The sequence below is a fragment of the Triturus cristatus genome, chromosome 6 (assembly GCF_964204655.1).
Source record: "Triturus cristatus chromosome 6, aTriCri1.1, whole genome shotgun sequence".
NCBI lineage: Eukaryota > Metazoa > Chordata > Amphibia > Caudata > Salamandridae > Triturus > Triturus cristatus.
The window spans coordinates 1,160,095,918-1,160,119,431 of NC_140589.1; positions in this window are offsets into that span (position 1 = coordinate 1,160,095,918).

A 23,514-nucleotide genomic window follows, 5' to 3' on the forward strand; every position below is an offset into this window, starting at 1 on the left:
AGCTATCGCTATCACCATTATTTCAGAACAGTCAGTTTGAAATATTCTCAATGCAGTAATCCCTGTCATTATACCCTTTTGAATGCAGACTGCTCTTATCCATTTATAACGGGGGACCTTGTATTCTGGGCAGATAAACAAAACGTGAGCTATGGTTTCCCGGAGCGTTATACAGAAAGGACACATTTGGTCATTTTTACTAGATGCCCATTTACAGGTAACCGTATTCAGCGGAAGGGTACCTACCCTAAACTGGTGGAATAGTTTCCTGTCATAGGGCATTGTGATCAAATCCCAGTACAACTCATACCTGGGAGTATGTTTCAGTTCCATAAAAACTTTTGTAAACGATGGAGCAGTATGTGACTGAAACTCCTCCTGGGATATAAATGACCAATAAACCTCTTTTAACTGTCGTTTTGTTGGAAATGATGTCTCCTGAGGGTTATCCCAAAGATCTCCCAAACCTAAAGACTTAAGGAGGGTTTTAACCTTTCTAAACCAGAGAATTTTTCCCCCAGTATCCATATCACGCGTTTCCAGAAGTGCTAAGGCATAGTGATGCAATTCTTGGGTCACCCACAGTCTTCTCCAGTATGCAACTGGTCTGAATCTGCATATATTTTCTAGACTCTGGCAGCCCAGATCCATACGCAGGGGTACGAGTGGTGTGGAAGGTGGAAGCCCAGTTATAGAGCGGAGGAATTTGTTATGTGCTTTTTGTAAACCTGCAATGTTGGACGACCCCCACAGTTCCACTCCATATAACATTGAGGATCTTACTTTAGAATCATGGATTCTTAATACTGGGGCTACAGGTTTAGTGGCTGACATCTTAAATTCTCTTAATAGGGCACCGGATAGTTGTGCGTGCTTAGAGATTAGATGGGCCACATGCGACTTCCACTGTAACCTAGAGCCCAGTGTGATACCCAGGTAGCTGAGGCTATCTGTCTGCTCTAATGATTCCCCGTTCATAAAGACTCTACCCCTGATGTTCCTATACCTATGCATGGTCATAAATTTGGTTTTAGAAACATTAACAGAGAGGCCATAGTCATTACAAAATTTTTCAAAACAATCTATTGCCTTCTGAAGCCCTTCCTGGGTCTTTGACAATAGGAGGGTGTCATCGGCAAACATTAACAGGGGGACAGGGATACCATTCTGTTTAGGTGGATCGGTAGTAGAGTCCCTGTAATAATCCATGACTCTATTTATATATAATGTAAATAATGTTGGAGCCGGCACACACCCTTGCCGCACACCCCTTTCCGTTGGAAAACTGGCGGTCACCTGGCTCTGGTTACCCCATCTAACCTGCGCGTAGTTATTTTCATGTAATTTTATCAAGACCACAAGCAGTTCCGGTGGGATACCTTGCTCGTGGAGCGCTTTCTACAGCCTATCTCTTGGGACTAGGTCAAATGCAGCCTTTAAATCAACAAAGGCTGCAAATAGTGTACCACCCCCCAGAACCACCCATTTCCAGTATATAGTTGAGAATCTAAAAACTTGGTCTACCGTGCTGGTCATGGGTCAAAAGCCAGCCTGGAAGGTAGACATGACTCCCGAGTCCTCGATCCAATTCTGGACCCTGAGAAGTACCATTCTTGCCACAACCTTCTGAATACAGGCTATTAAACTAATTGGCCTGTAGTTTCCCGGGTCCGCTCGGTCGCCCTTCTTAAAAATTGGTATGATTTCTGCTCCCCGCCAGATATCCGGCACAGTGTTACCTTTGGCAATAGTGTTTGCCAATAGTTTGATGTAAGGGACCCAGACTGATTTGCTATGCAGAAACAAATCTGCAGGGATTTTGTCTAAGCCCGGGGCCCTGCCCTTGGGTATTAAGTTGAGGGCATCTTCAACATCTTTCTTGGTAAACACTAGCGTGGTTACTGATAAGGGACGGCATAAAATGGCTGGGGCAGGTGTTGGGACAATGTTTATATTAGCAAACTGGGACTTGAAGTGCTTGACCCAGTGTTCTGGTGGGACATAATTAACCGGGATTGGTTTTTGATTTCCCGAGCCCCACCTCACAAGATGCCAGAAGTCCGTCGAATCTCTGGAATTACTGGCTGCCAATAACTCTTCCCAGTATTTAGTGTCCCACGCTTTTTTCGCGGTATTTTGTGTCCTTTTATAATGGTTCCTTGCCACCCGAATAGCCTCCCTATCAGTAGATCGCACTGCGTCAGCTAATAGTTTATATGCGGTCCTGCAGTTTTTATCATACCATGAAACCGTTTTTCTTTTCCCCTTACCGGGATTCCTCTTCCTCTGAATACTAAAATATTTACTTAATTTAAGAAAAAGAGTCGAGTGAATATGGACTACCCTACTGCAGTAATCCTCATGATCTGACTCCCCCTGTATTTCGGTGATTGCTTCTTTTACCAAGTCATTCATTTCACTAATGGTTTCAGGTTTACCCAGACACTCGGCCCATCTAACCCGTCGAGTGTCATTTGCCATGACGATATCATCTATTACATCATCTGATGCTAGCCCCGGCCCTGTATCAAGCTGTAACTCAAGACTGAGAGGATTATGGTCACTTTCAATACGATGAATGACAGTCATATCTCGTATTGAAGTCCAAAATTCAAGATTGACCAAAATATAGTCAATTCTGCTAGTACTCAGTCCATTATTAAAAGTTGGATTACCCAACTCATCCCCTCGTGTCCTACCATTCGCTGCTCTCAGCCCATTTTCTAAACTAAAGGTCTTAAGTTGGAGGGCTGCCTGGGTCCACCGTTTGATAGGTGGTATACTAAGGGGGGGAATTTGCCAACAGATGTCCTCAGCCTCCGTGAGCTCTAGATCCATATGGTCCAGAGGCTCATAGGAGCAATTAAAATCACCACAGATTAATATATTGGCACCTCCCCTCCAGATACTTAGATAATGTCCCAATGCCACAACAACTTCTGACGGTTTCCCTCCGGGCTTGCCCCTGGCGTAAACATTAAAAATAATGAGTTCGCCAAATGAGGGAGATTTTAACTTAACCCCCAGAATATCCCTTGAATTAATTGCTAATTGTGTAGTTGAGAATCTATCATCCTGTTTTATCCAGGTGGTCAGTCCCCCCTTAGGTCTACCTTTATTTGTTTTAGTTGCAGCTACTGCAAAGTGAAGATACCCAGATCTATGTTGGGGTTCTAATGCCCATGTTTCTTGCATATTGACAACCATATAGTTATCAATAAAGGAGGCCCAATCCCTAGATGCCATCTTATTTTTTAGACCTGCCACATTCCACGAAACCAAAAACTGGCTCTCCACAATTCTATTTTGTGGATTGTAAACATTTGTAGTTTCTCCCATGCCTCTGGTGGCCTGAATTCCCACTGACTCCGATCCACTAATCTCCACCGGACAACCTGTTTCATTGGCCATTCCTAAACAGTCACCAGGTGTAGAATATCCTGTAGCTCCAGGGAGAGCCTCGTGGTTAATTAAACTGTGAGTTGTTACACCACCTAGACAACTACCTTGGTTATCTATTTGTGTACAATTATCATGGTTATAAGGTGCATTAATAATGACACTGATCACATCAGAATCTCCATCAGACAAACTTGGAACAATGGGTACAAACCCCTCCAAAACCTCGTCCAAAGCACCTGTAACCAAGAAGTGTACACCCACAGTCTCCTCCCCGCCTAACTGTAGACTTCAATCGCAGGCATCCAGACCGCTGAAGATGTCAAACCTGTTTGACAGCTCCAGCGGGGTGAATGGCACTGCATAGTCCATACTCCTATGAACGGCAGCGTTTGGCCTGGTAGGTACTTTATTCCACCCAGGAGTTTCTACAGCTGAAGCTACATGCTGCACAAAGGCCGGGTTCCTAGCAATCGGCATGGGGGGTAGGTTGGTAATAGGAAGAGAGTAATAATGGACAGGTTGGAAGGGAAATACCACAGATCTTGGATAAAAGTAAGTCAGAGCGCGTGGGAAGATACTACTATTAAAATTTGCCTGAGGCCAATTCAGGATATATCGTACAGCATTGGGGTCTCTAAAATTGACCACAACCACATCCCCCCCAATATCTTTAGGTCTTCCACCCAACCACTGAAGACGGCGTACATGTATTATTTTGCCATCTATATTGCTGGCAATTGGCCTGTGTAATGTCAGCCAGTGAGTTAATTTATTCTTTAGTTGGGAGAAACTCTCTCTCTTATTCACTGGAAGCTCTGGGACCCCTGTAAGAATCACTACATACGGTACGGCCTCTGGGGGAAGATCCGGTAGTGGTCTCCTAAGCTGTTCCCCCCGTGTCTGCATGGGGCCCCCCTCCTCATGTCTCGTTAATCCGATCGGGCAACTAGCCAGATCTTTAGAAGATGTGTTATCATGGATTATTGAATGGTAGTTAGATTTAACTATTGCAGTACACACAGGGGCATTTACCCGATAGGTCGTACCATTAGTATGAGCTAAATTAGGGGCAGGAGCTATCCCATTCAGAGGATGACTGCTGGAAGCCGGGACATCTAGTGTGGGATTATTTGGAATTGTGTTTAATTCTGACACAATTTCTATAGACGACGGACGGGAATTATTGGCAGGGTTACCTACTAGGGAAGGGACTGACGCCAATTTAAACTCTGGATTAACTTTTTGACTTGATGAACTTCTCTTCCTACCCAACTCTGCTTCTATATTCCCTAGTCTATTCTCCATATTTTTCAATCTTTCTACTATGGCTAGAGTATAGGTTCGCATAATAATCTCAATACTATCCAAGAGGTTACTTGTATGTATTGAGTTAGACCTATTTTCCTCCAAGCCGTGTTTAATTCTAGATTCCCCCTCTTTAGATGCAGAAGTTAACAGGGATATAGAAGCATTAACCATTCCAGTCACATTCATAGAAACAGCGTCAGTCGTTGCATTAGTACTGGAGGGAATGGCCTTTTTCCCAAAGTCAGTACAACTCTGCTTCAGCTTATTGGGTTCCATCCTTTTACGTCTCCTCTTGGTAGGAGGTGGACCATGCTTTATAGTTTGTACTGGTTTCTTCAACCTTTGTCGTGCTGTCTTGGGGGGAGTAGATAGCATAACAATCGGAACTCCAGAGGTACTAGAAGTACAGAGAGAATTATGTGGTGAGGTAGGAGTATCTATTCCAGCAGAGCTATTGCTAGGCACTTCGCAGTTTCTCAGCAAATACGGGACACCATCTGTGGATAGGGTATTATTTGCAGAGTCTAGGGCAAACTCATCATTATTAATGGCAGCAGGGTTAGGCTCAGACAGTGCCCTCTTCTTAATGTTTTCGATAGAGCGTCGGCGTTCTGTTCGGCGCTCTACCAGTGAGCGATCTGTCAAGCCTCCAGATGGAGTTCTAACAATGTAATTATCCAGGGTACCATTCGATGGGGTCCCCACTCTGTTAGCCACCGTAGTTATCGGACTCAGCACATCCAGGGGCATGTTGTGGACTTGGCAAACAGATGACGTAGCAATAGGGTAAAATTGTGACTTACTGTGCACTCGCTGTGTTTCAATCACTGTTTGCCCAGGGGGACGGGTCCAGTCCGGTCTCCTCGGGCCTCTGAGGGCCACAGAGGGCCCGCCCTTTGCCCAGGCTTCGCCCGGGCGCTGCCCGCGCGCGTCCCGCGCTGCGGGGGCACCTGTCAGGCTTTATGCCGGTTCTACGGCAGCCGCGTAGCGTCACTAGCGTGCGCGGCAGCCAAGGATGATGGGATTTGTAGGCCGTTCCCCTCACAGCAGCGTTTGGACTACAATGGCCCCGATGGTTTTCTCCTCCGCTGCGAGCACCAACAAGCCGTTCCCCTCACGGCTGGAAAGGAAGCAGAAGTTCCGGTCAGGTAGGGCGTCCCCTTGATTGTATCATATGAGTTGATTTCAAAAGTGTATGTTAATCAGTGCATATATTAAATTCAACTATTTGTTGTAAATTTGACATACAAGTGAAATGTGGTTTAAATTTGACTCTGATGGTCTGGTAATCACAATATTTTGATACTGTGCAAAAATATTTCACTTCTCTGTATTATTCTTTGTTCACAATCTGAACCTCTTAACACTTCCTGCAGTTTCATCAATTTTAATATTGATTGCATCACCCCAACAGAGAAATAGCAGTGCAACAAACATTTACCATGGATCACGATGATTACAAGGTTGAAAAAACCTCTCCGGCCGTGACAAGACTTATTTCCACCTCCCCTTCTCCAAAGGCTGAATACGCCTGTCCAAACTGTGGTCAGGCAGAAACTAATTATAAATCACATCAGAAACCAATTGATCTCTTCATGACCCTGAAATGGGATTACACATTCTATCCCAGACCATGAGATGGTGATAAGTATAAATAAAATAGCTTTGCTCCACAACCAAATAAATCTTGACCGTACACTTGCAAAAAAGCTTCGGTTCACATTCATTTATATATGTGGACATATATTATGGGTGAACAAAGCACTGTTTATGCCTGACAGTTTCCCACAAAAACATAGTTAGAAAATTTAAATTAAGCATGGGCAACATGTTACTTTCACCTCGCGTAAAATTTGCAGTTTCTCAATATTTCCATTACACAATTTGAGATAGTTTTCACTTTGGGAGACTGGTTTGAGCAGAAAGTTTATTGAACAGATACATTTTCGCCCCATACCAGTGTTCTGCTTATTTCTCATACTTAAGGTAATTCATCGAGTAACAAAGTCATGTAGAGTACCAGCAAACCTCATTTCGTGCCTTGTTTCTATTCTCAAGTGATTGTGTAAAATTGTAGACAGTTTAGCATATTTAAAAAAATAAGGGGCATATTATCAAGCACGGCGTTAAAAATTATCGCCGGTTTAGCGGCAGAAAACTGCAGCTAAAGCGGCGATAATGAGCTTGATAATATGCCCTTGATAATTCCAATAGAAGTCCATGTTCTGGTGTGAACACGGGCTTCTATTGGAATTCTCAAGGGCATATTATCAAGCCCATTATCACCGCTTTAGCGGCAGATTTCTGCCGCTAAAGCGGCGATAATTTTAACGCCGTCCTTGATAATATGCCCCTAAGGGGCGTATTATCAAGACAAGCGATAAAATTATCGCCGCTTTAGCGGTAGAAAATTGCCGCTAAAATGGAGATAATGACCTTGATAATATACTCTATGGAATTCCAATTGAAGCCCATGTTAGATGTGATTAGATGTATCGCCTGTCTTGATAATATGCGCCTAAATACCCAATTTTTTACTCTATGTAAAATTGCTTACTCCTGCACAATTGTGTGCCAAATGTGTAAACAATTATACAGTAGTAAACAAAACGTGAGAGGTAGGAAATGGGAGGTTCAAGTTATGGTTTGCTATGAGAGTTTCTGAACGACCACAAATGTGCAAGTTTGTTGACTTTCACAAACTCGGTTTCAACCATTTTCCACCATGTAAATGGTCAGACTTCCACTCCAGCAAAGTAAATTCCTATCCAGAGAGAAAATGTATCACCACCAAGCTCTTCATATTTTTGGGATCGGGCACACGATGTGCAACATGGTAACACATTTTCACCCTTTTTTAGTGGCAGACTACCACCTGAAAATAAATATATTAATATAACAAACAGAAATTTCCTATTTGAAATGATCTGAACATGGGTGTTCATCTTACAAAATATATAGCTTCCCATTAATAACAATACTGACATTGATTATTATAGGTGATAATGATGCAAAATTATGAATTTTTAAAATCAAGGTATGATCTTCTTGTGAATGTCCTCAAATTTGTTTCACAAAAGATAGTCTCCCAAGGCAATTTTGTACATGTGTTTCATGAGTCACAATGTGGGAATTTCTTTGAATATCTTTAAATTAAAGAAAACTGAGTTTCCATAGGATATCTTCTATGTTGTGCTCACAAGAAAGCTTTTATTTTTTGTTGTTGTTCATAGAGCAACAACATCAACCACAGAACGCGTGAGCAAATCATTGTGGGGAGTATGCTCAATCTGGCACATCAATTGAGTCCCCTTTAAAGAAAAAGTGAATTACAGACAGATGATTGGGGTATACTAGAACATTTATCAGTTGCAAAGAAAGCCACTGGTGCATAGCTTTGTTCAGCAAATAATGCTAAACTCTATGGGGCTCATTACAATGTTGGTAGGAGTATCCTCCGACAGACAACGTGGCCCGACCGCCTAATTACATTGCAACCGCACATGATGCGGTTGCATTCCCTCATTTCCCTATGGGAGCATGTGTTATGGTCGTAAACCGGCCATAGCACAAGCTCTCATAGGGAAATGGGAGGTTGTATTAATCGCTGCACCTTGTGGCAGGCACCTCAAGGTACCTGCCACAAGGGCCGCCAACTGGATGCTGCAAGGCAAAGGGGGCCATGCTAGGAGCCCCCAAACTCGCTTTTCAGCAGGCTTTCGATGTCAGAAAGCCTGACATGGAAAGCCTGTCGGAAACCGAGCATCATAATGTCGAAGACGGAAATACCTTCCTATGTGATTACGGGCCGGTCTCCGACTGGCCGATGGGCTCCTGGAGCCCAATGGAAGCCAGCCAGAATGACTGGCCTGTTTCAAATCCGACCGGCTGAAGTGTAATCAGCTGGTCAGAATTGCAACCCACGATTTTGGTCGTAAAGCCTTCGACCTATGTCGGGGGCTTTACGACTGAGATCGTAATAGGCCTCTTTGATATAAAATTCAAAGGTAAATCAGTCATTGATCATGCAGATAAAAAAGTTATTAGTTATTAACGTTGGTGTACTTTAAATGGAGTTAGACATCTGCATTCTTTAGCTACAATATGATGTGTATTTTTGTCGGCTGCTTCAATTGTCCGGCAGGTCTAAGGATTTAATTGACTGACTACAACATGAAAGAAAATGTTAGTTTGTAATTCCAGACAACGACGGACACAGTGACCGCACTACCCTATGTTGTTCCCTTATTATCAATTAGTAATTAGATGTAGAGTAAGCATGCACAAGACAAACTCCAGCACTCGCCGTTCTCTCACGGAAATTTCCGTGAGTGAACGAGACTCCTTCGCATCCCGTTTTACAGAACGTTGCGCACACAGGCCCTTATCAAGGTGGCCCCTGCACTGTACTTTGGCTACTTAATTGTTTGACCGTGATTTTACAAGAGCGCCCATACATGCCCTGAAGAAGTTCATTTAATGAACAAAACGCGTTGGCTGGCAATCTATGTCTTGAAAAATACACAAGACTTATCACATACCAAGACTCATTGATTTATTGACCACCATTGTCGTAACAACAAGCAGTGCACCACTCCACCAACCTGTCCCTCCATGAAAGAAAATGTTGCGCCTGACAGTATGTACCAGGGGACTTGGTCCTTGTGTTCTGAAGCTTAACAAAAATTAGAGTAGTAAGAAGGAGGGTACCATGACACCCTGGCACCTACGGTGAAATTCCTGAGGAACTGCACTGAGCCCAAAATAAACAAGCATTTGCAGTGCAATAGGTCTCGCGTTTGTTAAAATTAGAGCTGTTAGCATTGAAAATAACATTTTTTTTTTTACTTTTGTTTTTTTATCTGCAGTGGAGTTATTATATTTGCATAGCACTACTGCCAATGGCATAAAAAAAGCAAAAGTAAAAAACATTGTCATTTTCGACGGGGCAGCTCTAACTTTCACAAATGCAAGGCCTATTGCATTGGAAATGCAATCGGTCTCACATTTGTTGGAGTTAGAGTTAGAGTTATTGGCATTATAAATGCCAATGTTTCTTACCAAGCCATGTTGCAGGGTATATTACCATATGTGGGCAAGAGAGGACCCATGGGACTTTGTTTCGACACATATGGTACTGCACCCGGCAGAAGATGTGGTAAATCCACCCTACCCAAAATGCATTGCATACAGGACAGTACCACAAGTACATTCAAATAACTATGTCCATATATACACTTTGTTGCTTTGAAATGTGACAAAATAATTATTGTATTTATTCCAGATTAGTTTGTACTCTGTGTGTAGCTGACGAAGAGAACTTTATAAAGGTATCATATAAATGTGAGATGTACTAGCGAGTAATGTAACCAGCCTTGCTAAGAGTAAAGTAACCAGCCTTGCTAAGACCAAGCGTGTGTCCTGCCTGAAGCCCTTTAAGAAAATAGTGCTCTGAGGCTATAATTGAACCCTTGGGAGAAACAACACATGTAACAGGGGAGTCATATGGAAGTTCACAAAAAGAACAAGGCAGTACTACCAAGCCTATTGACCAATGAAAAGCCACCATTTAAAAGGACAGGGACAGGAGCCAATTAAAAAGATGGGTGGAAAGTGGGCGGAGTTTTATGCCCATATCCTGAATACAGAATGTCTTATAATGTTTTTCTTTTTGTTATTTTTTTGCTGAAAGAATTGTCTGCGATTTTCTTGAGGTAACATCCAACACATAGTTCGTTTTCTTCATTTTTTGTTTACCAGGAAGGGCCTTTGAACCTAATGTGACATCCTAGAGGCCAAGCCTCTCCAAAGAGTGACTATTTTGCATAAGGCTCACAGAGTTTCTTTTGCTGTCATGTGCTGATTAATGGGTGCAAACTAGTTTGTGGTGTCCATTGAAATTCCTTTTTAACATCTTCGTCAAGGGAGGGAAGAGTCCAGGGAATAATTGTTTAGCTAGACATTGTGAACTGTGTTTTTATTTTTTCGCTGAGAATATCGGTAATTGCCCATATTTGCTCTCACTTAGATTTGGTCAAACAAAATACTAGTTGAGTTTGTGTGTTGTGTTTTTGTATGGGAAGTGCAGATTGCTGGAATTAATAGATTATCTTGATTGGTGTGAGTTATCCCTGTCAGCCTTAGGGTGGTCTTTGCGAAAACCTTTTTCCTGTTCCCCTCCTGTTTGCTGAAATTCATTTTCATTAGCTACATAACACGCTGTACAGTTAACCACTGCTTACCAGTGCTAAAGTGCTTGCACTCCCTCCTTAAAACATGGTAAAATTGGCCTAGACTTGATTGGCACATTTAATTAAAATCAATCAAAGTAAACTTTACTTCAGTTGATAACCCTAAAAGTACAATATTACAATAAATATATGCAAGATAAGAAGATACAATAAATTGTAAAATAGAAAAGCAAGTGCAACCCACTTGATAGAATGCTCCTTCTAAATGTGCAAATTGAAATATTAGCAGCAAACACCTCGGAAATGACCTAAGATGGACAATAAAAGGGTCTGCCATGCTGTCAAGTGGTCCAAACTAACAAGAAAATTGTGGGGGGCCTTGAATAGGTTACTATAAAGTAAACTTGTCCCTTTATATATGCATGATTGACAGTTTAACATGTCAAACCACTATACGTTTAAACAAATTAAATACATTTATCAATGTTAAGAATTAAAAAAACATATAATAACTTTTGCCACAAAGTACGTATGAAACACTAAAAAATAAATATAACCACAATCCTAATGACAAGTTAAAAACACATAAACAAAATTTCAAAAGTCAACAGCCCTACGGGCAGCACAGGACTCCCATTGAAACAATTCTTCATAGAGTAAAAACAACACACCCTTGATGAAGTGGGGTCCCTTGATGAAGTTTCTCCTGCTCTGGTCCCGGAGGACCACGACATCCAGTGTGCTTTGCGCCCGTCGCCAGCTGCCGGTAATCAGAAGAGCGCCTGGAGGAGCTACAAGAGGGAGTGCAGTTCCCCGCAGCGTGGGTCCCTTGATGAAGTTTCTCCTGCTCTGGTCCGGTCCCGGAGGACCACGACATCCAGTGTGCTTTGCGCCCGTCGCCAGCTGCCGGTAATCAGAAGAGCGCCTGGAGGCGCTACAAGAGGGAGTGCAGTTCCCCGCAACGCGGGACGCGCGCGCGGACGAAGGCCGGACAAAGGGCGGGCTGTCTGACGCCGTCAAAAGCCGGAAGAGGCTGGGCTGGCCCCCCCCCCCCCCCTGAGAAATTTCCTCTGGTAATCCCAGCGACGAAGTGGCTCCTAGGTCATCGACTCGCGGTTGGCGAGACAAGGAGCGAAGACCGTGACTGTGAGTGACTGAATTAGGCTATAACCCCTAAAATTGTACTCTGGTTTGAATCGAGGGGCAGTGAAAGGGTGTTTTGGTAAAAGGAACAATCTTGGAGTGGTTCTGTTGATTCTCTAATTAGAGAGCGAAAATGGTGGTTAAGTGGTTGGGATTACAAGTCCAGCCCTCCATCTAACTGCAAAATGGCCAGTACTGTGCAAACAAGGTCATCCAAATTGGGTCACAACATCTCCCCAAACTCTCGACCTGCGACCAAGCAAAAGGGCACTCTCCCCTCTACATCTACATCTATACAGCCTACTGAGATTGATAGAATACTTCAAAAAGCTATAGGTGCGGTATCCAGTGAAATCGAGCGCACCGTAGACGATTATCGCTAACCCCGCAAATTGATTTTACTCCAATGCCCCAAGAATTTGAGGATTATGTTACCCCTAACAGTCCATTTGATGTATTAGTGCCACTAGCCGTGGAGCCTTTCGGTACTCAGATGAATAAAGAGGATTGTGGAAAAAGCAAAGTTGGGGGAAAGGCACCTCCTACAAAGATAAAGGGGGCTAGCCTGAGGAAACATAAGCATAAGCACAAGAAGGGTAAAAACAATTCTGTTTTGACTGAAGCAATTTGCATGGGAGAGGGGGGAAGCAAGGAGCATGTGCCGAGATTACAAGCTTCCCCTAGTTGGGCGTCCCAATTAATTACTGACCTGCAATCTCATTTCGAGCATCTTATTAATTCACAGATGAAATTGATTGTGAGTCGTTTGGACAAAGTGGTTACACTATTAAAAACAAGGATGGGGATATGGGTGGTATATTGCCCACTCCTGTAGTAACTGTAGTAACTGCCTCTAGCAGCTCTGGGGCTTCTCCTGTGAACTCGCCCCAACCACAATTTGGCAAACATTCAGCTGCTCTTGCAAGTTTTATGACAGGGCCAACACTGCCATTAATTCCCCAACGTGAAAAAACAAGTGGTATCCCCACAGGAAATCCCCCAAGTCTTGCGTAGGCAATTACTGCTCCATTAGCAACTATCCCGCAAGGTACAACTTACAAGCGGAATGCACTGGAGCCCCACCTGCAGGGTCAACCTAGGGGGCTGCCATCCAAGGAGAATAATAAGCAGTTACCTTGTATAAATTTGCCACTTGAGGCATTCCCTTATGTTGTCATACTAGCTGGGGTACCTGAGCTGAAGCCTGACCGCACAGAATCATTTATCGAACTAAAGAACAAAATAACGTTCTGGTTAAATAGGAACAGACCGCTTCCAGGAAACGAACAGGGGGAAATCCTGTTGGTTCGAAGGGTGAGTTGGGTGGGGAATAGACACAAGGACATTATTGGTGACTGTGTGGTAGTAAACTTTAGGGACTATAGAGTAGCTGATTACATCTTAAGATGGGGGTCCTCAAACCAGACGAGTAATATCAGGTCACTGCCCTTGGATTATTTTTATCAGATGGGAAAACCGAGCCATGGCAGAGGCCATGAACGTCAAGGGAGAATTTTCAGCCCTAATAGTGGGTTGGACCCAAGCTACCCAATGCTAGACGTCCTTCCTGGACATCAAGGTACACTACCCCTAAGAAATAGATTTGATCCCCTGACATCACTAGAGGAGCTCGATTGACTGGAGAATATTTGTGCACCCCATAAGAAACCCTTACGGGAAAAGGGATGCCTCCTTAACACTTCTCAGGCCATATCCCCACCTCTCCACCATATATCGAATGCGACCATGGGTCATGAGGCCAGCATAAAATGGGGTTCCCAGACGAGGCACCAGCACGATTCCTCGAACCTTTTAACTATAAAGGAGGTTGATCTCACAATGGAAAATGTTGGTATGATTCGCTCTGACATTGTGATAGTATCCCCAGTTTCAGCAAAATATAATGGGTCTCAGGTTAGGTCAGAAGGGAGAGAAGATATATTGGGGTCCAAATGGACATCTTTGCCCTTTAAGCAGAGAGAGACCCAGCGACATTGCTCCATGATCTCGTGGAATATTGCGGGACTCTCATCAAGAATTGGCTCGACTGACTGGGCTGATTTTGTAGTGATGCATGATATTCTCCTCCTGCAAGAGACCTGGGCTACCAAGCCCATTTTTTTCCCGGGATACTTAAATTTTTCGAAACAAGCAATACCAGGGAGAAGGGGAAGGCCAATAGGAGGCCTGACTGTTTGGATTAAGCAAGAGGGGGGATGGACAGCCCAGGAAGTTACCCTTGAAAACCCAGATATTTTGATCTTGAAGTTGAAAAAAAAAGAAATGCCTGACCTCCTTTTGTTTAATGTATATGTTAGAGGACTTCCGGTAGGCAAAACTTCGCAAACATTGCTAGAATTAGAATGTTTTTTAGACACTTTAAGCAATCTGCCTAATGTCATTCTAGCAGGAGATTTTAATTGTACTTTTGAGCCTTTAGATGGGGAAGATATGGATTTGGGAAGTGAGGAGGATGCCAAGTGGGATATTCCCCAGCTCTCAATCCCACCCATAAAGAGATGCAGCCATGCAACTCAAGGGTCTTTACCTTGCTAAAGGCTTCAGGGCCGCAAATGGGAGAACCACCTCGGACAGGATGGCTGGAAATACTTTCAGTGTGGGCCCTAGAAGCAGTCGCATTGATTATTTTATTTTGAGTATGCCTCTCTGGCCACTGCTGTTGGACATGGTGATCCTCCCGAGATGTGAGAGTGACCATGATCCATTAGTTATGAGTTTCAAATCTCTATCCTTGGCTACACTACCACCCCAATGGTCCAATAACATAATTCCAGACAATTTAGTCCTTGCTAACAATATGAGAAGAGTTTGGTGGCAATATGTTGCTGAAAATGATGAGGATTCAATAAAAGCTCTCACCAGAGATAGGGACATGATGAGATTTTGGAATATTTTAAAATGGGGGAGGGGCGACATTTCTAACACTCCCGAAAATAATGTCTCCCCAGGTTTCATATTTTGAAGCACATTTCAGGGGGCCCCTAGTGATTTCTCGGTCCCAATGGACCTAACTCAAGAACCTGCTGTCTGCTTCACAAAAATAGAGGTCTTTAGAATCTTGATACTTATTCCACGTGTAAAAGCCCCGGGCCCAGATTGTGTCCTGGCGGATTTGTTCTTATCAGACCCTGAAACCTGGGCTACGTATATTCTATTCCTGGATAATGCTTTGGCGAGTGGAGCGTCACTACTAAAAACATGGACAGGAGGGGAGATTGTTCCCATATTTAAGAAGGGGGATCGTTCTCTCCCGAATAATTATAGGCCCATTAGTCTGATAGATAGTATCCAGAAAGTGGTAGCTAGACTGGTCCTGGGTAGACTCCAAAATTGGATAGAGGAAAATGAAATATTAACACCTTTACAGGCCGATTTTCACTCCCACACTGGTACCATCGACCAGGCTTCTCGATTTGTGGCTATTCACTGGAAGGTAGTAACTTTGGGCGGGGGGGGTCGCTGTACGCTGCTTTTATTGATTTAAAGACAGCTTTCGACATGGTTCCACGTGACAAATTATGGCAGGCGCTGCGCTTGATGGGGCTATCGCCAGCACTTTTAAACATTATCGTCAAACTTCACCATGATAACTACGCACAAGTACGTTGGGGAAGCAGGGGAATGTGACAAGTAAATTTAAGGTTGGATTGGGAGTCAGACAGGGGTGCGTCCTGGCCCCCACTCTTTTCTCGTTGTTCATCAATGTGGTTACACACTACTTTGATGAGCAACCGACAGATGCACCAAGAATTGCGGGTCTCCATATTCCCCTATTGATGTTCGCTGATGACACTTTGTTGTTATCGCGAACACAAAGGGGATTGCAGGATGCACTCAATTGCTTTGAGGCCTTTTGTCGTAACCAGGATTTAGTTATAAATGTGTCAAAAACAAAATGTATGGTTTTTCATAAGACCAAAATAGTGAGGGGGAGGGTTAGCTTAGACCAGGCCCCCCTGGATCAAATTGATGCATTTATGTACCTAGGGTTAACTATAGTCAAAAACTTTTCCTGGAAACCAAAAATGGATATAATGAATTTGAAGCACTCCCAGTTGGTGGGAGTTCTACTTAGAGAACATAAGCAATCTAAATCCAAGCCCATTGCTCCAGCGCTGCAAATTGACAACAACAAGGTGGGGGCCTCGATTCTGAATGGTGCGGAGTTGTGGGGCTTCAGTGACTTAGCACCCCTTGCCGTAGCACATAACAACTTTCTTAGAGCTAAAATCACCCCATTACTCCCCCTGTATATGGATACTGGAAGTAGGAACATCCGAGATCAGGCCCGGTTCCGTCCAATAGCCTACTGGCGCCGGCTGTGGACAATGCCTGAGCTGGCTCAGTATGCTTGGGCTCTGAGCGAAGTCAAGAAAATAAATGCTTCTGATAGAATCCAGTGGTTAAGGGAACTCAAGTCTACATTAATAGCTATGGGGATGAGGAACCTGTGGGACTCTCTGTCCTCAGCTGTGTTCCCCTCCAAGAAGCAACTAAAAGAAGCATACTGGTCTTATATTGACCAGATGCGATTATCCCAGAGCACTAATATTGTAACAAGTGGTTTCTTGGAGTTTAAGTTGTCTTTGTTTATCGAGCCTTACTGGGATATTATTAGGAGTACCCTGGAAAGGAAGCTATATCACCAATTCAGGGTGGGGTCCCTACCATTAGGGTTTTTTATGCTTAGTTGGAAACAGGGTTGGGATGGTCTATGCCCCTTTTGTCTAGGCACGAGGGAAACAACTGCCCATTTTTTCTTCGTATGCACATCCTATAGGCAACCACGCCTGAAATGGTTAGTGCCAAAATGTAAAAACTTGGGCTTTAGGGTAGCTTCTGCAGCTCTTAGGGTGCTCAGGACCGATACGGAACCCGCCATTGTAATAGCTGTGGCAAAATTCTTGGGGTGGGCTTGGGCGATAAGGGCTAGGAAGATGAAACTATGCTAGTAGATTTAACTCCTCCTGTTCCTTCTTTTTATGTTAAATTGTTTTCATATTTGATTTGTGTTTTTACTCTGTAAATGATGATATGAATTGTATTTTAAACTTTGTTGTCTTTTATGATTTTTTTTTCTAAAAATCGAAATAAAGACTTGACTTGAACAACACACCCTGTTTTTTCCTGTGTAGCCACACTGAGTAGAGAAAACTAACAGAGCCAAATTCCACAACCTGGCTAATGTCCCATCTCAGTAAGCAATTCCCACCCAATATTGTCTCACTACCCATATGCTACACTCCGGTTTAATCCAATTCCACGTGAGTCTGACATAGTCGGAACAAAAAAGAGGACATGTTCAACATCCTCCATGGGATATTTACAGAGTTTACAGGCAGGAGAATTAGATTGGGAAGATCTCCACCTATATGTAAAATGATTAACTAGGAGTGTGCCCAGTTTACATTTCATGTAAACTGTGTGCGCCGGAGGTGGTTGAATCTGGGCAATGTACGCCTCCCTGGCAGGATGGATTTTGTGTGACAGGAAGGCATCCACCAATCCCCAAGAAGTTGCTTTTTGGTAATGATCATTTACTTTCCAATCCCAGTAAATGGCATTAACTCTACTCAACCAAGGGTAAAGGTGGGCGTTATGATGAAAAATAATCTCCTCGAGCACTAGCCTATAGTGAGAAAGCTCAGGAGTTGACCATAACCTCAACCAATAGAGGAGTGGCTTCAATGGTGCTATTAGCCCACCATTTTTAGTCCAGTATCATAAAAGAGTGGAAGAGACTGTGTGCTCTGGGGAAGGCTAAAAATTGGTCTCAATTCCTTAACAGTCAGACCATTGCTATTAGCTGTTCCCCAAATCTCTGGCCCATAGAGAGCAGCCACCTGAGCCTTTCCCCTATATATATCTACAGCTGGTAAAGCTGACTTAGGGGAGGTTGCTTTATGCGTCTTTGTAATGGCAGAGGTGGAGTATAAAATGACCATATCTCTCTTCTCTGTCTGGGATTTGCATGTCCTAGTAACTATTATCAATGCTGATCTCCAAGGAATCAAATTTACATGCTGCCAGAAGGAGCTCTCCATTCAAAAACATGTTGCCTCTGTAGGTTTTGTGAGGATTAAATGCCATAATCCTGGTCTGGGAGGTATTCACCCCCAACCCACGGATGACACAGAACCCATGGAATCATTCAATAAGGTTTGGAGCCCAGACAGAGTTCGAGAAAGCAAAAGGGGGACATCAGCAAACACGATTGCTGTCATAGTGCAACCAGCTAGTTTAGGGGAATCATGGGTGCAATCACCCAAGAAGGAAACCACTTCATTAAAATATAGTGAAAGTAGGGAGGGGGACAATACACACTCTTGCCTGACTCTGTGCTGCACTGGGAAAGGGTCAGTTAGATTACTCTCCAAGCCCCATCTGACCTGCGCAGTTGTATTACTTTGGAGTCTAATAAGAATATCCAGCAAGGAGGGTTCAATTCCCATGTTAGCCAGAGTGGACCAAAGGAGTCTCTGAGGAACCAAATCAAAGGCTGCCCTAAGGTCCACAAAAGCCAAAAAGAGGTGGTCCTTAGAAAGCCTATGATATTTTGCTAGTATAAGGCTAAGCCAAAAAATCTGGTTGACAGTCCTGGCCTTAGTACGAAAGCCCACTGGAAGGGGTGTCAGGATATCGGCCTCATCCATCCAGTCTTGTAGTCTGGGCAGGATCTAGCGCCAAAGATCTTTTGTAGACTGTCCATAAGACTAACAGGTGGATAATTAGTTAAAGACCCTCTATCTCCCTTTCTATGAATGGGAATTATCTCAGTGTTTTTCTATAATTCAGGGACATCGCCACCTGCCAAAATATTGTTTGAAAGTTTGTTGATGTATGGACCCCACACCTGAGGTTCCGAACTAAACAAGTCCCCTGGAATGCCATCCGGGCCTGGGACCTTACCATGTGTCTTGTCCGCAATAGCATATAGAGTTTCTTCAAGCAAAAATGCATTGGGGAGGACTTGGAGGCAAAATGTAATTCCAAATTAAAAGGAGCACGAGCTGCCAGGCCTGTACAAAGAATAGCATATATATTGGAGACATGATCAACCCACTGGGCTGTATGTATTAGAAATTCGATGGGACTAGTGGATTGGGGACATCCATGAGAAATCCTCTGCCAGAACTTCTGTGAATTGTTTTTTGCAGAAGCTTCAAATAGGGCCAGCCAGTGAGAGTCAACCCAGCGTTGCTTAAAATTGATGATCAGACTTTTACAGTTTGAGCGAGCAACTCGGATACCCTCAGGAACACCCCTTTCAATTGCTTGTAGAAGCATGCTTTTTGCTTGGCAATACTCCTTATTGTACCAAGGTGGAGACCTAATCAAACTGACAGGTATTTTTACCATTTTGAGCCTTGGTGCAATATATTTTTAAGGCGCAGAGCAAGGTGGGATGAAGGTCAAGCGATCGAAAATCTAGGCCATGAATAATCAAGAAAGGGGCTCAGAATCTTATTGAAAGTGTTATAGATACCTGTTAACGTGGCCAGATCTAGGGATAGTTTGGACCATTTAATTGTTTTCATATTGTTGTTCAAACTAACTTTAGTTTCTGACCTCGATCCCAATAAATCTTACTTCAATAAGGAAGGTCCTCCCAGTTTGAACCGCAGATCATTATGATCACTGTCCATTTGTGTAGAATTTTGAAATCTACTGCTAGATGCCATATTTCTACATCCAGGAGAACATAGTCAATTCTACTATGACTATATCCCTGTGGAAATGTACAAGCACACTTTAAGTCTGAGGAGAATATTAGCATTGGGCAGTGCCTCATTGTTGCCCTGATCCCTACTTTAAAGAGGCTCCAATAGAACTGAAGCTACTGGAGGACTTTCAGGCCCATACCATCAATTAATGCATTCAAGGCCAGAGAGTGGCGGAAACCTGTTTCTTACTAGTAGGGGAGTTTATTCGAATCAACAACCTTACTATAAGCAGGTTTTTCAACTGAGGAGATATTTGAATGAAAGGAAGGGTTTTGTACATAAAAAGACCACAAAGTGGCAATAGCTATGGATGTGGCTGTTTCCGCCAAACAAAGATTAAAGCCAAAATTTATGAAATGGTTGGTCAATAATAGATTTTTGCAATTCACCACCACACAGTCCCCACTTATTTTTTTGTTTGTTGTTCCCAGCCAACCAACCCTTCTGATGAAAAAAATTACATTAAATTAATTTATCTTGAATTTTGTTTGTTTAGGCAGCCAGTGACAAACTTCATTCCTAAGCTAGATTGCCTTCTCTTCCTGATCTTGTTTTAAATGTGGAACATTAGTGAGGACGGCCACATATGGGCAGCACTTCGGTGGTAAATTAAGATGGTCTAGGTTTGGGTGGGGTACATCCCTCGCTAGGATTTCCCAAGATCAGCTGATACAAGACTAGGACCGGTTGGTGGACCCTATAATACCTGCTCCCACTTCCATAAACAAACCCATTGTTGTTATTAATGAGTCTGGAAGTTAAAGCATTGTTAGTGCAGGAGGGAGAGGGCAGATGGAAGGGTTGAACACCCTGAGATATACCATGGACATTTCCCGGGGCTGCATGGGATACTACGCTAAATGGTTGTTGAGAAATAAGGGTTTCTAGGGTGCCGGTGTGATTGCCTCCTTGCTCTTTCTGTCTTTGGGATAAAGTCAGAAACTGTAGCTTCAAGCTTGGTGAGTCTGTCCAGAAGAGGAGATAGTCTAGCAGACAGAATGACTTGTAATTTACCCTCAAAAAATCCAAATGTACTTCAGAAATGGACTTGATGTTGCCAAACTCACAAGTTTTGTTAAAAGTGGGCAATATCATTTCAGCTGACTCCTTTGGAGGAGCACTTTGTATACCTAAATGTTTATCATTGACCCCAGATGATCTCTGTTCCCTATTTTGGCACTTGGATTTAATTCCCTTGGGATTCTTTGTCGGAGGCCTGTTTAGACAACAAATATTCGCCCCCCCCCCATTTCCAGAGATAGACTTTGCTCTGCCAGAACTATTTCTTTGTCCGTAACCTCCACAGCACATACTAAAAAGGAGTACATGGTGGTGGTAGTAATGGCCGATTTCCGGGCAGGCTTGATAAGAGCCTCCTTTCTGCCTGGAAGTTTGCGATTGGTGATTTTTGAGGCACAACAACACACTACGCCTTGGAAATATCGCTCACCGCTTCCCACAAGTTCGCACTCCAGCATGAAGCCAAAAGAGGTGGCCCAGCACAGCCTCCTCCAGGCTTCGATGGGTGTGGACAGACCCGCCCTTGGCCTGTCCTGCCCAGCGGGAAGTAACAAAAGAATTTAAGCTTTAAGCTCCTAGTGGCTCGCTGCAGCTGTGGGTAAGCAGCTCCTGCTGTGAAGAACTTTGGGGCCTGTAGTTGGTCTCAGACTCCTGATCTCAGATCTGGCGTCCCATGCTGTGGGAAATAACATCAGAATTTAAGCACCTAGCGGTGCGCTGCTGGTGCGGGTGAGGGGCTCCTGCCACAAAACAATCTGGGGCCTGTAGTTGGTATTGGCCCCCTGGTCCAAGATCTGGCACCTCACGCTGAGGGAAGTAACAACAGAATTTAAGTGCCTAGAGGCACGCTGCAGGTGCAGGCAAGCGGCTCCTGCTGCAAAGCACTTTTTGGCCCCTAGTTGGTCTCGGCCCCCTTGTCCCAGATCTGGCTTCCCCATCTAATAAACTTATAAGTCCTTAGTAAAGTGGTAAAACATGTACCCAGGGCCTGTAAATTGAATGCTAGTAGTATTCTGCAGCTCTTCTGGTTCCACCCACTTAAGTAGCCTTTTAAAAAATGTCTCAAGACTGTCAATGCAGCCTGTGTACGATTTTGAACTGCCAATTCAACTAGGCAAAATAAGCCTTCTGCCATGTTTAAAGTTCTCTTTTTAATACATGTAAGTCGCTCCGAAGGTATACCTTAAATAGCCCATAGGGCAGGGTGCAGTGCATTTAAAAAAGTTGGACAACTACTATTATGTTTCAAATGTCCTGGTAGTCAGAACTCTCAAATTCACTACAGTGATACCTACCTCTCCCATGGGATAACGTTGGGCTACTTTATTACATTTAATAAGTGATAACATTTGTGTGGGAAGAGGTAGAAATGTCATGTTTTTTCTCTAAAGAATTGTATTGTAAACTCGTCTTTAATGGCAAAGTTGGATTTTAAGTCACAGTTCTGAAAATGCCACTTTTATAAAGTTTCAACTGTAGCAAATTGCCTACAAGGGGGTCATGTATGGATAGATTTATAGTTAGAAAGTAACAATTGTTTCACCTGTAGGGAGTGACTCAGTACTGAAAGCAATAATTATTAATTATGTAAACATTATTAATGCATTGATTTCAAACAATATTACTTAATACAATGTAAATGAGCAAATAAGCAAGTGAACAACAGGAGCAATTGAAATAATGTATGTATTGAATATGAAATCATAAATCCCTTATGAGGTGTTCAATCAAACCAACAAACCTTCATAATGTCTTGTTTAATCACTATACATTGTTAGACAGAAAACCAGTAGTGAAGGCAAACATGCATTGAATCCACTCAATGCAAGGCACATTGCAGAAAATATCACTGTTAATCAGAGACTTTTCCTATAGTATTTGGTCCAAAGGTTTTAGAGTGTATATTGATGTTTTGTAGTATGCATGACGATGTTTTTGTCTCCAAATATACACAAGAACATCTTCAGGACTTGTTGCGTATGCTTTGCTGCTTTCTGTTTCTACTACTACCTGCCTTCATTTCACAAATCTTCTGGCATGAGGCCAATGTGCTGACTCCAAAGCAGGAGCCTGACCACTTCACAGTATTTACCCTGGCTCTCCTGTTTTAGCACACATCAATCAATTGCCATTAATTACATAGTATCTCTCATTTTAAGGGTTGCACAAACATCATCATCTGTAATCCCTGCGGTATTCTGTATTAAAATTACTGACAAATGAAAGGGATTAATTTATCAGCCACTTCCAAAAGAGCTGAGGGTCTTAGGCTTCCAACTTGGCTAGATCGGCTAACTTTTATGTCTGTACAATGAATTGAAAGAGTTCTAGTGACTAGGGTTGACATTATTTGCAATAAAATTTAGAGGGTTTTATTTGGTTACAAGGAGTCAGCACTAAGCACTTAAACTAATTGTACACAACACAGGGGCCCCATGAGACTTATTTTCCTGTAGCCAAGGCTGCTTTTAAAGCTAAGATAATATTGATTAGGTGGTGACCATAAAACTAGAGCTTTTCATTGAGAAAAAATATTATCTGGGCAACTTCCAGTTAGGTTTCTGTCCATGGAAAAGTATGGAACCCGTTCTTGATATTAAAGTACAAATATATTGTTTATAAATAAAACATGTGAATGAAAACATCTAACGGAGTCACATAATAAATGGAATTCATTTGTGGAGTTTGGTTTTGTGGCCTTTGTT